This window comes from Desmodus rotundus, chromosome 8 (genome assembly GCF_022682495.2).
Source record: "Desmodus rotundus isolate HL8 chromosome 8, HLdesRot8A.1, whole genome shotgun sequence".
NCBI classification, from domain to species: Eukaryota; Metazoa; Chordata; class Mammalia; order Chiroptera; family Phyllostomidae; genus Desmodus; species Desmodus rotundus.
Genome location: NC_071394.1, coordinates 25789909 through 25806157, shown reverse-complemented (window position 1 = coordinate 25806157; position 16249 = coordinate 25789909). Strand labels below are relative to the sequence as shown.

The 16249-nt window shown below is 44.5% G+C and overlaps 1 protein-coding gene across 2 annotated transcripts in view; it reads right to left on the bottom strand.

Moving 5' to 3' along the window:
- The window catches only part of NCALD (neurocalcin delta), a 337075-nt gene that overhangs the window by 229309 nt on the left and 91517 nt on the right, over positions 1-16249 (bottom strand). For both annotated transcript variants that reach the window (XM_053929493.1, XM_053929492.2), the window contains exon 2: positions 4862-4913. The gene's annotated coding sequence lies outside the window, so the exon portion shown is untranslated. The remainder of the gene's footprint in view (positions 1-4861; positions 4914-16249) is intronic.

Genomic DNA, 16249 nt, shown 5'->3' with positions numbered 1-16249 from the left:
GCCTGCAACCCAGGCAGGTGCCATAGCTGGGAATCGAACCAGCAACCTTTTGCTTCACAGGCTAGCACTCAATCCACTGTGCTACATCAGTTAGGGAGGCATGCTCTTTCTGACCCTCAATCCCCTCACTCAAAAAAAAGGGGGGGGTGAAAACATAAAACTTGTCTCTCTGCCTTAAGGCAGTTGTTACAACAATGGATGCAAAAGTGCTTTGAACACTGCAAAGTGTTCTACATGGCAAGCAATAGAAATTCATGACTTAAATAATCCCTGCCTACTAACTCTACAGCTAAAAGTTAGTGGTTCAGTGGCCTCGCCATTAGGCAGAAATCTCAGACAATAAGACTTTATAAAAAGCAATCCTTTCAAAGATCTAAGCTCAGTTGCTTTGGAGTTGGTGATTGATGAGAATTAGATTAACATCAAAGAACTGTTTGGGCAGAAGCTGCGTAGAAGAAAGCAGGCCTGCCATTTCATTCGCGGAAGACTCATTTTTTGCTTCACTCTCCCTGAATGCAGAAGAGCAGCTACTTCGACTCTTCTGTGAAATTCAAAGCAATTTCTTAGCTAGAGCCATTCACATTTCTATTTTATCCAAAAGGAAGCTTCCAGATCAGAGATGAAAGGAAAGCTGCTGAGAGTCGGGGCTAGAACACATAAACTCTGAGCAGTTTCCAGCAAGTATCTTATAAAAGATCATGCTTGAGAGAACTTTTGAAACTCACATTTGCTGTTTCAGATGCATGTAGTGTCTATTCTCAGCTTCTAAGGTAGAAAATGTTCTATCAGAGCAGTTTACCATCTTCTGTCTGGAGAAGTTGATGAGCTTCTAAGGGCGCTCTTTGGATGCCATGGCAACCACATGATTCTGGACAAGTCTGTTGTGTCTGGGGCACAGCTTAAGGGCCTTTAAGATGGTACCTAAGAAAATGTGCATTAGAGACACTGCTGGTGTGTTTTAATGAAACACATGGCCCGTTCACTTCAGGAGCACACACACTGATAAACCTCTGCTGTGTCCTAGCGCTGGGCCAGCATGTGGGAAGCCACGGGAATGTAAGACACGTGGCAAAGAGGTCACGGGGGTGTGGTGCCCCGGGAGCAGCAAGTTAATTACAAAATATATGAGTACATATAGAAATGATATCGGGAAGTTTTAGCTTTTATGCCAACATTAAAATTGTATTCTCCAGCTTTTGTTGGGACTCCAATTGTACAAGCCTTTTATGAAGATTTTTGTAGCTAAATCTACACCCGAGAGAAAGTTGAATGTGGAGCAGAGGGACAGTAGTCAGATCAGAAAGAAGTTTAAGTCGCTCATTTGGGCCTTCAGATGCACTCAGCCCGGAAAATCACGAGGAGTGGAAGGAGAACTGGTGGTCTATGGAAAGGAGCAGTATTTGGGGCTTTACTGGTAGGGCAAGACCACACCCACAGGGTGGGGCTCTCTGACGTCTTCCCAGACTGTCTCCCTGAGACAGTAATTTCCCTTCACCTGAAAGTAATGAATAAATATCAAATGGCAGAGACTTCCTTTTCACCATAGTGTGTGTGTGTGTATGTGAGCACATGCGTGTTTACACCACCACCAGACTGTATCGAAATCTCTGTGGAGCTCATCATATACACGAACCCATGGACACGTCAATTCCTTCTATATACATGAACAAATTCACCATTGATCCCACGATCTTCCCAAAGCCCACAGCTGGGCTGATTTCCTCAGGAACTACTGAGGAGCTTGTGCTATGAGCTGAAGAAGACACGAAGGAAATGTCCTGCCTGGCCCTTTTGCACTCTTCAGTGGAGGAGACAAGACAGACACACAGGAAAAGCCAGGCAGCATGTCGTTCTACACGTCTCACTGCTTACCCACTCTCCGTTTCCCCATTTATCTCACGGAGATCTCCTGTCTTTGGCCTCCACATGTGCACACACACACACCTTGGCCTCCCTTCCTTCTGTGTCCAACTGGACACACTTACAGTCTCTCCATAAAACCCTCAATATCTGTGTCCTCTTGTCTTTCCAGCCCTAGACAATCCCATATTCTGTGCTCTCCGCTCCAACACTGAACAGCGCTCCTGGAGAAAGCCCACAGAACCACGTGCGTGCCTCAGAGTGAAGCAAGGACCACTGGAGAAGGCTGACGTCCCGATTCCTACATAAGTTCCTCGAGGACAGGGACTTGGCTTTGGTGAGCCTGACTGCACCCCTCCAGGCCTACTAAGTCCTTTTAGCAATGCATTAATACAAAAACACCTCACAAGAAATTGGAAAAGAAGGGGCCATACTCATTTGACAAATAAATTGATGTCTGAAACTCATTCACAGTTTCACAGCTATTCTTTGATTTCTTTTTAATTTTAATTTTTATTGTTATTCAATTACAGTTGTGTGCCTTTTCTCCCCATCCCTCCACCCCACCCCAGCTGAACCCCCCTCCCTCCCCCACCTCCACCCTCCCCCTTGATTTGGTCCATGTGTCCTTTATAGTAGTTCCTGTAATCCCCTCTCCTCACTGTCCCCTCCCCACTCCCCCCTGCCCATTGTTAGATTGTTCTTAACTTCAATGTCTCTGGTTATATTTTGTTTCCTTTTTTCTTCTATTTATTATGTTCCAGTTAAAGGTGAGATCATACGGTATCCAAAAGAACCTGTGCACCCCAATGTTCATAGCAGCACAATTTACAATAGCCAAGTACTGGAAGCAACCTAAGTGCCCATCAGCAAACGAGTGGATCCAAAAACTATGGTATATTTACACAATGGAATTCTATGCAGCAGAGAGAAAGAATGAGCTTATACCCTTTGCAACAGCATGGATGGAACTGGAGAGCATTATGTTAAGTGAAATAAGCTAGTTTCACAGCTATTCTAAGTCAAGCATTTCATAAAGGAGCCTTAGAAAGAACTGCCCCTTAAAAAATAGCTGGTAAGAGTTACTCTGTGGCCTATAGAGTTGCAAAGGTCTTCACAGGTATTTTTAAATCTGGAATATTTTATAACTTAAGATCCTTCTTCCTGTTAATTCAAGCAACACAGATCTCACTCACAAAACTGCAGGGCAAACGCCCTCCACAGCATCACCAATAGGATGATGCCACAAAGGCAGATATCAAAGGAATCCTCATTTCATTTCATCTCATTTCAGGGAGAAGAAAGCATTCTGGCAGGGCAATGGCCACCGTGACGGGGACACTTCTGCCTGACCAGGGACCCTGGTAGAGTCCCGGGCAGTTGGAGCCCACACTGGGAATATAGAATGAATGCTCTTCCTCACACCAGCAGCAGACCTGTCTGCGAGCTGAGTGGGGGCCACAGCTCAGGCTGCGACCCTCATCCAGCGTGGCAGGAACAAACCCAAGTGCCGCCCGATTCTCCTGCAAATGTAATAATGTCTGACAAGAGGCTGATTGGACAGCACACGTTGTCATTTCCTCTAATTAAGAAACACTCAAGAAAAACCAAAATAGCTACAAAGCACTGTCAGCAAAGCCATCAGCAGCGACAATTAGCTGTCAACCCACAGTTCTGAGCTGAGCCTTGCAGGGCGCAGGGCCGGTTGTTACCGGTTGCCAAATTGCTGTGACAGCAGGGGTCAAGGGTGACAGGCTGAGAGGAGAAGCCTACGCCTGCTGCCGGCAAGGGCGCCAAACCCCCTTCAGGTGCCGTGAGCTGCAGTAGTTTGTGTGTGTGTATGTGTGTGTGTGTGTGTTTGTAGACACGTGGGGGGCCCTGTGAAAAACCCTGCAATGAGCTTCCGAAGCAGCTTGAAGTCAGTCCACTGCCTGCAGCCCATGCTGTTTATTCACCCTGAGTCACCCTTCTTCTCTGCCTGGAGCAGTTCTACCCACTCTTTACACTCTCTGAGCAGGCCATCTCTGTTTGCTTTGTGAAGCTTCACAATTTCAACACATAAATTCTCTCCCTTGTCTCAATTCCCAGATCAGATTACCTCTAGGCTATTAACAGCAGGAGTTGGAGAAAATATACAAAGAAACAAACATAACACAACTGTCGTAATGTGTAATAATGTATAATAAAATGTCATATGTTCCTTCCTAGGCACATAACACAAAATGGTTTACCTTCTTAAAACTGCTGGAAAATGACTTCTACCCTTCCCTACACCCCTCACTCCTCCTCAAGGGAATCGCTTCATGGACTGTTTAGACTGGGTGAGGGAAAGCGCATGGAGGCAGGTCTGGGAACCTCCCTTCTCTCTATTTCTGGCCTCAGCAGCATGTATTTTTCTTTTCTATGAAAGATTTCAGCAATAAATGTAATAGAAGGTCTGATTACAGCTGATCCTGCCCATAATTTGAGCTCATTCTCTAATTCAGGACCGCTGGGAAGAAAGCTGATGTTTAGCTCCTTGTTTGTCTGGCATCCACATTTAGTTCTCCATCCAGAACGAACCCAGCCCTGATTTCTTCTGCAGCAGCAATATGCTCGACGATCCATTTCCCAGCCTCCTCTGCAGCTCATGGGGACCATTAAGAATAAGGCAAAATTCACTGGCCCCAGGCAACCAGGACAACTCTTTACCTGGATGGATTCAGGTGGGGGACATGACCTTGTGCCCTTCTCCATCTGCCTGCTTGGAACATAAGCATGAAGGTTCCGAGTTGAACAAGACATGTTTTGTTTGGCTACTGTGATGAACATCTTTGTGCGTGCTGATCAAATGGTCTCACTTCTCTGTGTCTCAACGTCCTCATGGATAAGGTAGAACTAAAATAGTGCATAACTCCTACGGCTATTGCAAGGGTTAAATAAGAGGTTGGATTTAGGTCTTAGTGTGTCTTGGGAGAAAAGTGGTGTGTATAAAACTGAGGAAAACATTTTCTGTATTTACCTGGTAGTAGATCTCTCAAAGCACTTGAAGCCTCAGGTCAGAAGAAGTCACTCTGTTAAAAATAAATAAAGTTATTGTCTTAGGAAATTAGGAACTGAGGATATCGTATCAGGGGGATGCAATCAGAGATGGGGACTATTACTTGTGCCAGGATTCCCTCACATCATTCTATACCTTCTGCCCACCCCAGCTCCCACCCCTCTAATCAAGTAGGAACGACTCCTGCCACACTCTCTTTGTCTGCCCAGTGGCCAGAGTGATAATTCTAAAATAGGAGCATGCCACATCACACCCCTCCTGAAACCCCTTCCACAACTTCCTCTTACCCTTGGGAGACAGGCCTAGCTTTGCCCTGGCTTGTAAGGCCCTTCATCACCTGATGCCCTGAAACTTCTCCAGCCTGGTCCCTCACCTCTGCACCATCACCTGTGCCCCAGCTGCCCTGGACGTCCTTCAGCACACTACTCCTTGTCACCTCCCAGCTTTCCTGCACACTGCTCTTTCGGCCAGCATTACCTTCACCTTCCCCACTCACCTCCACCTGACCAACTCCTGCTTGTCCTTTCCTCCTAAGCGTCACTTCCTCAGTGAGGCTGTCTGCTCCCTTGACCATCTTAAGCTCCCCTATTGACACTTCCAAAGAAGCCTGCACAACTTCTTCCGCCACCTCCTGCATGCAATATATCTTGTCGTCCCCATGAGCCCGGGCATCAGGTCTGTTTTGTCCACAGCTGTATCCTCATGCCTAGCCCGGCACTGGTGTCTCAGCACATGCCTAATAAATATTTACTGAGTAAAGTAATTAGTAAACTCATTCTTCAGTCCTTAGCTTTCCAACTCATCTTCTGATTCATGCTAATAACCTACTAGGCTTCCTCCTTCACTACCGTATTTCTTTGGTTGTCCGGATCCACTTACTGTCAGAGACAATGCTCTGTTATATAACAATAAAAAAGAAAAAATGGCTACCAGTTTATTTAACAGTCGTGCAACAACAAGATTCAGAAGTTTTATTTCATGCGTATTGAAAGAGCTCTAGTAGACTTACTTAGGCAAAGTCTTGAGGAAATAGTCATAGAACAAGAAATTTTTCATTCATAACTGAATGAACGAATAAGTAGGTGATAGGTAGACAAATGGCATTTTTATGGTGCTTTACAATTTCTAAATAACCTTCATAAGATAACTTATTTAATGAAATATTAGATATAAATCTCCTAGGGTAATGCCTGTCTATAATTTTTGCTCAACAAATGTTTACTCATTCTCTTCCTTGTAACCCTAAAACACATTTGCTTCCTTTTTTAAAAACTGAGATGACTACGTAGCAGAGAATAAGTAACTTGCCAAAGATCACAAATCTAGTTAAATAAGAGAGTTGAAACTTACCCTAGGTCCTCAGACTAAGAACTCTGTGCTCTCCACTTTCGCCTCTGGTGTTTCAGGAAGGACCACTAACCTATCAGTGGGGATGTGAAAGTCTAAACAGCATTATCTCTCTTCAAAGGTTTTATTTGGTACTTTAATTTCTGTGACACTTAGTAAAAGCATGGGGTGTTTGTTGGTATTAAACAGAGCTTTACAAGAAGTTGGAACCCTACTCCCAGGTCTGCTACTTAGCAGCCAGATGACCTTGGCTCAACCTCTACCTCTACCTGTCTGAACTGTAGTGTCTACATGTCTGAAAAGGGGTGAAAATAACGATGATGATGATGATAACCTAACATTTGCCTCGAAGTGTCATTGACAAAAAGTGAGATGATGAATCTGATAAACCCTTGAGAAACAAGGCTATAGTATTTTACAAATATGAACAATAGCTATAATTATCATTACCATCAACCAGATATCAAGAATTGTACTATCTTAATTAACCCAGTTTTTCTAATTTCTTGTCATCTCTAAGATTTGATACATAATATTTCCAATATTGTATTTCCCTGAATGTTACTTTCAGGTACTGCTTTTAAAAGGGAGTTAAAGCAAAATATAAATTAATTTAATTAAATGTGAGAAAAATAAAACATTTTATAATCAATTTTATAATCAAGGAAATACGAGAGCTCAATAAAGACTCTTCAGAGAACTTAGAAAAATTAATACAAGAAGAGTCTCAATCTCTCTCTCTCTCTCTGTCTCACACACACACTCATTCACTCACACACTCATTCACTCACACACGTTCACAGGCATGACCAGAAATTCTGACTCCACACATGTTGGAGTGGGGAGATGGGTGTGCAAGGCGCTGGGCTGAGAGAAGGGTGGGGGTGAGTTCAGCTCACACTCCTCTGGCCAAGCCCTGGCACCAGGTGCTTCCGGCCTGGAAAAAGAAGGCATTTCCCGACTTCCCACTAGCCCAGCCGTGCCCCCGTGAACAGCGGCCTCCCAGAGACGACGCCTAGCTACTTTTCTGACCTATTAAAACACATTTGGTTCCTCTTTATGTGGTTAAAAAATAACACAAGATCTGCCTTCTTAACAAATGTTTAACTGTATGACACAGAGTTGCTAACAGAGGCACATTCTGTACAGCAGATCTCCAGCACTGATTTCATCTTGCAGACCCGAAACCCTATACCCATTGAACAGCAACTCCCTTTCCTCCCTCTTCCCCCTCCCCCGTAGCCATTCTCTGCTCCAACGAGTCCGACTGCTTTAGCACCTCCTGTCAGTGAGACCATGTGGTGCTGGCTAATTTCACGTAGCAGAGCATCCTCAAGGGTCAGCGACATCGTTTGTCGCACGTGACAGGATTACATTCTTTTCTGCGGCTGAAAAACGTCCTGTGGTATGCATATACCACTTAAAACACCATTTTAAGGATCCACTTTTCAAATAAATGGAAGTTTTTTAGAAATATATCATCACATTAGAGCAGAGCAGACTCTTGTGCCAGGGGGTTCCCCACCCCAAACAGGCATTCCTGGGCCACGGGGGTTCAGTCTCTGAGTACTCAACCACAGCTGGGAAGATGAGGAGGAAAGGGGGGAAAGCACACCACTAGAAAAGCCAGTGGGCCTCCCTGTGCCTCAGTTTCCGCATCTATAAAATGGTCCTATTGGATTAGAGGATGTATCAGTTCAAAGTCCCAACAGGAACGAGATTTACACACTAAAATGGGAGCTATTATGAAGGGGATTATTCTGAGATGGACCAGTTTAAGGAAACCACTCAATGATGGACAAGTGGGTGCCTCCTATTGGCCAAATCTAAACAGAAGCTGGAGGGCAGAGGAGCCCACTGATAGAGCCCATGGAGACCAGCCTCCCAGGACCCAGAACAGTACAGAGAAGGGGGGGAGAACGGACCTGGAAGGACAGAGAATACCCAGCACAGATCATCCCTGAGTACCATAGAGCTCCGGGATTCCATGACCACTTTGGTACAAAATTAAGCTTTTCTACAGCAAAAAAAAAAAGTCTATGTGTACTCCAAAGATTTGAGGAAAATCTCCCAGGGCAGTTTCTCATCATTCGGTGAACTTAGCTCACATAGTGAAATGCATTTGCGGCTCTTGGAAACTGCACCAGCTGAGACTATCACACTAAACAGTCCCTGTTTTTCCTTCCGTGAGCTCTTACAAATGTAGTGCGATTCGGTTTTGAGCCAGTGATTGATGCTTCTCCCTCCTTGTCTTATCCCCTGAGATCCTTTCCTTGTCTGGAAGGAGGATCCTGCCATGTGCATGGCCTCATGGAAGAGATGTTCCAGCAGGAGTAGAGAAAAGGCTTTTTGAGCTTTTAAACTCAAGCCTCAGAGCACAGACTAGCTGACGAGGCAGAGCAATGCCTTGTTCCCCCTGCCACCCCACATCAGACCCGAGAGATGAGTTTGTGCCAGGGGAAGTGTGGAGAGAAACTAGTACTGAGTAGACATTGTGGTCCCTGGGAAGGACTCCCAGATCCTTCCCCATCAGGCTGAAACAGCCCCTGAGAAGAACCCCTTGAGTTCTTTCCCTCTTCCCATGCACAAGTCATTTTCAAATCTCCCATTCTTCCCCTGGACTGGGCCATGCTCCAGGTACCACGTCGTCCACCGCACACCCAGCCTCCAGTGGCGGCCAGGCTCCACGGGAGCTCAGGAGTCACTCAGGTGCTTGGTCCTAGGACAGAGGTGTGCGAGTTTTAATTTCCAGAGTCAAGGATCCTTTTGAAAGTCTCAGTTTGATAAATGGTTGCTTCTCAGGAAGTTCCTAGGGTCCCCCCCCCGCCGAAAGACCCAGGCAGTTTGCTGACCAGTGTCCAGCGTCTGTCCTTCCCTGAATCTAGAGGCAACATCACATTCCAAAGCACGTGGGGCTCTACTGTGACTGCTACACAGACGTCCAGCTGGGTAGTACTGGCCACCAGAGAGTTGTCACACTGTGCCGTGGAAGCCTAGAGGGGAGTCACAATGGGTTAGAACAAAAACCTGCCTGGGAAAAAACGTAAGTTTTCTGAGTAAAACATGTCTTCACCTCTTTCAAAGGAGAGACATTATTTCCAAAAGGGTTTAGAAAGTGAAGGAAGACTCCTTAACTTCTGGCAACTAACACACTAGAAGATAGACGGAGGGTCCCCTCCTACCCCTTCTGAGGGAGGAGCCTAAGCGGCCGAGAGGTCACTGCTTCTCTGGGGGACCCGGACCAAATCGCTTCACCTCTCAGTGTCTTGTTTTCCTCATCTGCAAAAATGCCAGGGGGTTGGATTCAGATAATTATGAAGGTCCCTTCCAACTCTAAAAATACATGACTCTCCAGCCGGGAGAGGATTTGTCAGTGAAAAATGAAGCAAAGCAGGAAGCGCTGCCGATAGCAGCCACAGGCTGTGGCCTGACACAGAACAGAAAAGTGCCCTGCGGGGCCTGTCACCCCGGCGCCCAGACGCCTTACAGCTGCGGTCCCACCTCGGGGGGCCCGTGCAGACGGGCCAGCCCACATGTCTCAGGCTGTCACGCTGTGTTAGGAAGTCTCACAGCCCCTCTGCAATATGACACAGTGCCGCTCCTGACGTGGCTGGCTCAGTCAACTTCAAACTCAGCTCTAGGTGAAAACGCTACAGCTGGTTGATGTGGCAAGTACTGAGCCTAAGCCCCGCTGCTCCTGTTCCCGAGTCCTTAAAAAGAAGAGTGCCGGATGTTATGCTTGTGTGTTTAATGGGAAACTGAATGGGAAGAAACAAAACACAGCCAGCCTCATTGTGACAGCTAGCGGTTTTTGAAAACCCACCATCTAAACATATCAGAAACAACATATTTTCAGAACTGTGACAAAGTCAAATGTCTCTCAAATACAAAAAAATACGTCTGTCATGAGTGATTCAGAATAAAGCAATCTGTCGGTTGTGAAACGCAAGTACTCCTTTATACGCAGTTTGAATGCTTCCAACTCTCAAAAAATCCCATGTTAACATATCGACAATGTGCAGAGGGACTTTCGTTAACTAATCGGCTATGCAGGTAACATCAGGCTCGATCTCCCACAAGCACTTAGCACTGATCAGTGAGCAGGTACAAACCTGTTCCCCAAACTGCCCCGTCCTCTCACGAGCGCATCACACAGGCCGGGAGCCTGGACATCACCTAATAGTCCCCACCTCTCCTCCCATCAAAGATGCGTCTCCTGGCGTCTCTGTCTCCTGTTCTCCATCCTACTGCGACTGCCCTAGATCAAGCTTCATCCGCTACCAATGGGCAAGGTCTTCCCTCCTTTGCCATCCTCAACTAATTCATCCATCCTTGAGATGTATCTTTCTCAAATACGTCAATACATTTGATATGCTAGCCCCCCACTCATGCCCACTCCTAAATGACTCCCTCGTACCGATAGAAAGAACTCAAAGTTCAGCACGGTGTCCTCCCACACACCCCATGCTCCAGCCTTATCTGCTTGCTTACAGTGTCCCATGGATTGTGACATTCAGGTCTCCACGTCTTCACCAACCAAACCCTCCCCACACACACCCCCATCTCCAAAAGGGGCCATGTAACAATCGTGCTTTTTTCAAGCTGCAAACTCCTTCTCCCGGGCCTGCACAGTTTGTCCCTGCCTCTCCCTTCACCTGTCAGCACTCTCGGTCCCCACGGCCCTGCTCCGGTGTGCTAGCCCTCTGTCCTCTCTGTGTCTCTCCTCAGCACGGCCATTTCCCTTTCTTAACGACTCTTCACTTGTCTAATGCATTCTTTGGGTCTCACATTCAAAGTCTCTCAGAGAGATCTTCCCTGACCCTCCACCCAAAAGAAAATCTGGCTCTTCCACTACAGATTCTGTAACCTACTATTCTTTTTCCTATTTCATCGATCACAACTGATGGTTGTATTTACTCGTATCACTGTGGTTATTGATTCTAAAGCCATCACCCTCAAGGGATGTTCACTCCATGAAGTAGAAGTCATTCAAGTCCAAAGTGTTTGGAGAAACCAATGCATGGTATCTTCAACCTCACTTCTTCCATGAATACTTTTCTGCTCACTTCCACTACTCAGGTAAAAAGAACCACTTGCTCTCCTGAGCTCAGCTGTGCCTTGAACAGGCTTAAATCACAGCACCGTGCCACCTAATGCACTTGCACCAGAATTGTTCTCATTCTACTAGGCTGCAAACTCCTTGTGGCAAACATCAAGTTACGTCTTTGAGAATCTTTAAAAGGGTACAGAGAGGGACCTAGTCCTCAGATGTCAATTTGTTAGAGTGCTGTAAGAATGGCAGCAAGATAACGTTGTATTTCAATTTGCATTTTAGATTTTTAACATCAAATAACAAACATAAACGTACTATGCTGACTTATTTGTGGCCAAATGCTAGCTGGATTCAGGAAAAAGTGCACAAATACCCGTACGGTGCTCTCATGAACTAGGGCCCCTCACCGTGCCACTGATCTACCCCAGCCTCTAGCATAGCACCTGCATGTTGTAGGTGCTCGATAAGTATTTAGTACATAAATGAACAAAAAATGAATAGCAGAATGAAAAATGAATGATCTTATTCTCAAAGAATGTACTTCTTAAAGAAATAAAGAGCAGACAATCAAAAGTTTGAAATTATTATGGGCATTTCATTTTAGGTTGCACAAATGAAATCGCTGCTTTGGGAGGTTCATTTCATATTGCTTAATCTAACATTTATGTGTAGGAGTGTACATGCATACACTTTTTTCATCATGTTTATTGAGTTCTGGTACAAATAATAGGTGTATGCCTATGTTTTGGTTTGCCTAACACCATTTTGGCTTAAGCATATTGTCCTGGACTAATTATTTCCCCATCATATTCATATTTGCCATAAATATTTCACTGTCAAAAGTGTCCTGATTTGCCTCATAAAATTCTGTGAACTGCTAAAGTCCTGTAAGACATTCTAAGGCTTGAGGTCACAACCATAAGAAAGTTTTCTCCCTCGATGGACTTTCTCCTTTGAAGACAAAGGATATGTATGATCAGAATAAATACTGGCTTCCCATGAGGCCTCATCCTGGGAAATGTCACATTTAGGGAATCAGAGTCTAAAAATAACTAATAAGGAAGCATAATATCTACTAGTTCTTAAAGAACACCAAGGAGAATCCAATACATGACTCACAGCAATATTTCTTCAAAGCCCCTTCCGCTCCTTTGGAAGCCCCACGTCACAGAGCTCCCCAGTGGGGGAGGGCCCGAGGGAGGAACCCGGTCTTTCTAAAGCTCCACAACCAACTTCCAAAGGACACCTCTCTCCTCTCTTTTATGCCAGCCCATCAACCCATCTCCAGATTCTTCAGCACTGAATTATAAAAAATAGGCATCAGATCTGGCAAAGATGAAACTTTCTTTAGCAGAAAGGGGAGGAGGAGAAAGTTGAGTGGATAAAAGCAAATATCATTGATGGAGAGGTGGAGAAGAATTTCAAATAGTGCATATTGATAATACGTATTGCACACAGACACACACACACATATACACATATAGACATGGACACACAGTGACACAGATATACACACACATACACACCCCCAAAACAGGCAGAGAGACTGTGCAGGATTACAAGATGAGAGAGACATACTGGGTCAAATGGATTCTGGATCCCAAAACTGTTTATATGAACTGTGTATTAGGTAACCTGTGGAATTACTGGTCATGGTCTTGGATGTAACTATGACATTGTGTTTATGTAGAAGACTGTCCCTACCTATTCTTAGAAGCATTTGGAGGTAAAGTATCATGATGTCTTCAACCTACATTCAAGTGGTTCTGAAAAAGAATGTGAACATTTACCCATAAATCTTACTTAAACACAAGTTAATCCAAAGTGTATACACAGGGCTGGGCAAATGTAGGTTTACAGTTGTTCATATGGACGATAATACAATAACTAATAAATAATAACACAAGAATAAACTGTGTTGCACATACTCACAACTGTAACCCTACTTTTGCCCCCGCACGTGGAGTGAACACAAGAGAGAAAGCACATACAGCAAAAGGGAGGAGCTGGGCACCATTCTGTCAACAGTCCTGTGGGCTAATGTTAAAAATGAACAATAAATAACAAATAAATGCAGTCCCTTTCACATGTGCACTAAATATTCTACACAATACCCTCATATCTTCCTTTGAAGCCTTAACTGCCCTGACCCGAGGGTGTGGAAACAATGCCCACGGCCCTTCAAGCTGGGAAGGGATTGTTTATTAAACACTCCGGGAACCAACTTTCTAATGGGAAAGTAATAGCTTCAGACAGAGCCCTTAGGAGGACCAGCTCTGGGAGGAATCAAAACTAATCTCTTTAGCTTTTCCTGCGGGCCTCAGCAAAGTGGCCCCCGCCCAGCTCAGGGCAGCCCCTCTCTGTGAACCTGTGAACTCCTTTGTCCACTGTAGGAGTACGATGCAGCCCTAATCCTCCGGTCTCATCTTCCAAGGATGACCACTTAATGTATTATTCAAATTAAGATACTTTTGAGTAAAAGGGAGTGCTAACCACACAAGGTGATAGGACAGACAGGAAGCGAGGACTGTCCCAGGAACAACTGGACATATGGCCGTCCTATTTATCCCCCATGAGTGGGTGTATTAGACAACTACACAAATGATAGCGACAATAATCATTATCCACATAACAAAACAATACAAAGCAACTGCCATAAACAAATTGCTTGGGAGTCCAAAGGAAGCATAAAGTGATTCCCGTGGAGGGATCACAAAGAAATTCGTGGAGGAGGGGGAATTTCAAAGAACAGGATTTCCGCAGGGAGATACAGAAGGGAAGTTCGTTCCAAATAGAAGGAATTGTGAGAGCGAAAGGCAAAGCCGGGAAGCGTGGGCTACGCCAGGGAAATGGAAGCAATCGCTCTATTACAGTGATCTGAAGGGCTACCCTTGTGGAGAGACGGGAAGGTAAACCGGGACCACAGGGAAAAGTGCATACTCAGCCCCACGGGCAATGGAGAGTCGCTGAGGGTGTAGAGGACAGTAATAAGACTGCGAAGGGCTTTAAGTATCAGGCGAGTGCCAGAGAATCTGACATAACTTTTACAGAAAAGTCTTCTCCAATAAGAACACCTGTAAGTGTAAACCGTATTAGCCAGCCTGCAGACAGGAGTGATATAAACCAAAAGAAAACAGTTACAGACATTGATGTCAGAAGCATCTCAAACCTATCTTTATTCTTTCTAGGCGGTGGTTCTGTTTCATGTGCTGGGTCAAGTAGCACTTCTGCCCATTTTTCATCATAAACCTTCTTATAGGAATTCTATTGCTAGAAAGTGGTTATCACAGAAACAGAAATGAGATAGTTAAATGTTCAGAACTGTCCAAGCTCAAGAAAAAAACAGAAGACACAGCATTCGAGTAAAGGAAAAGCAGGTTGAGAGGGGAGGGATGAGTTTCCTTTGAGAATGGGAAATTGAATTTTGAAGTCACAGCTCATGTTAATTCAAGTCCTTCTACCCCATACAAAAAAAAACCTGAGGCAAGCTCACAGTTAATAAGATTAATTATACTTTCCCCAAAAGTTAATTTACAGACATTGAAAGGATTCCATAGAAAATTTCAGGGGGTGGGGAGAATGAAAAGAAAATATTTCAACTGCTTTCAATTTTTATCCCACATATTTGACTAGATAAGAGCACATGCCTTATAGAAGAATGTCATTCTAGAAAAAGCTATTAATATCACATCTTTCCGGGAAAGGTGGACAACACTGGCAAAGCAATCGCATTTTCAGAGGAGAATGGCCTGACAGGAAGCCAGTGCTCTGGTCTCCACATACAAAGTCAGGAATATTTGTAAACAGAAAGCACGTATCCCCTTTGTGTGGAGGGTGTGCCCTGCTCTTCAAAACACAGTCCCTGGTCAGTTAAGGACATAAATGAATGGGAGAAAAGGCTGATCTAGAAAAGTCGTTCTGGAGTTTTCAGTGCATGGATTTTTATATCTACAAAGGACATCCAGGAAAAACAAACAGGAGCCAACTCAAAGAGGTTTCCACTGGGCTTAGAGCTTCCAAGAAAGATAATTGCAATTAAATGGAACCCATCAAATATGCTTAAGTGCACCAGGTCATGCATGTATTTACACCTTTGGAGGATGAAAGGGAACCAATTTGCTATTGTGAAACCTGGTAAATAAAGGAGAATCAAGTATTTGTCTTGTCTCTCCTAAATGAACTGTACCACTGGGTGATGGAAAAGTAAATGAGGGAAAGCAATTTTTTATAAAAGCATTCCACTCGATAAATGAAAAAACAATAGTCTTAATTAAAATATCATTATTTTACCAACCCCAATAAATAAATGAATCTAAGCACTAAGCCCCAACAATGGGTAACACTACAAAAAGAGGGACAAATATATGCTTCCTGATGAAAGACACTCCTATAGCATTGCCAAAGGAATTGTATCTGAGTCTGACCACACCTCTAAACCCAGAGACCACACTGCAGGAAATAAAGGAGACGGTGGAATACAGTGAAATGCATCATGGGTATGCAGTCAGAAAAATCCATGAAGTTCTATGAATGAATGAATATCCCTCTTTTATTGGTCTGGTAAAATCTTCTATTAACTTTATTTACTGGATATAGACTCAGAATGGCAAGTCTGGCTACCACCATTACTTGGTGCTCAGCCTCCCAACAGCAGCAACGAACAATGAGCCCCAGTGGGCCAGGGAGCTGTCTGATGGGAGTTGATTACATTGTTTCCCTCCGGCACAGATAGGGGCAAAGATTTGTCCTCACTGGAATATATTCTGGATGTGGATTTGCCTTTTGCAAGCACCACCATCCACATACTTAGATAAGGCCTAGTTTATCATCACAATACCCCTCCCAACATTTCTTCTGACCGAGGCACTAATTTCTCAATAAAAGAAGTATAGCAACTGGCTTATGACTGTGAAGTTCTCTGGTCTTGACACATACTCCATCATGTAGAA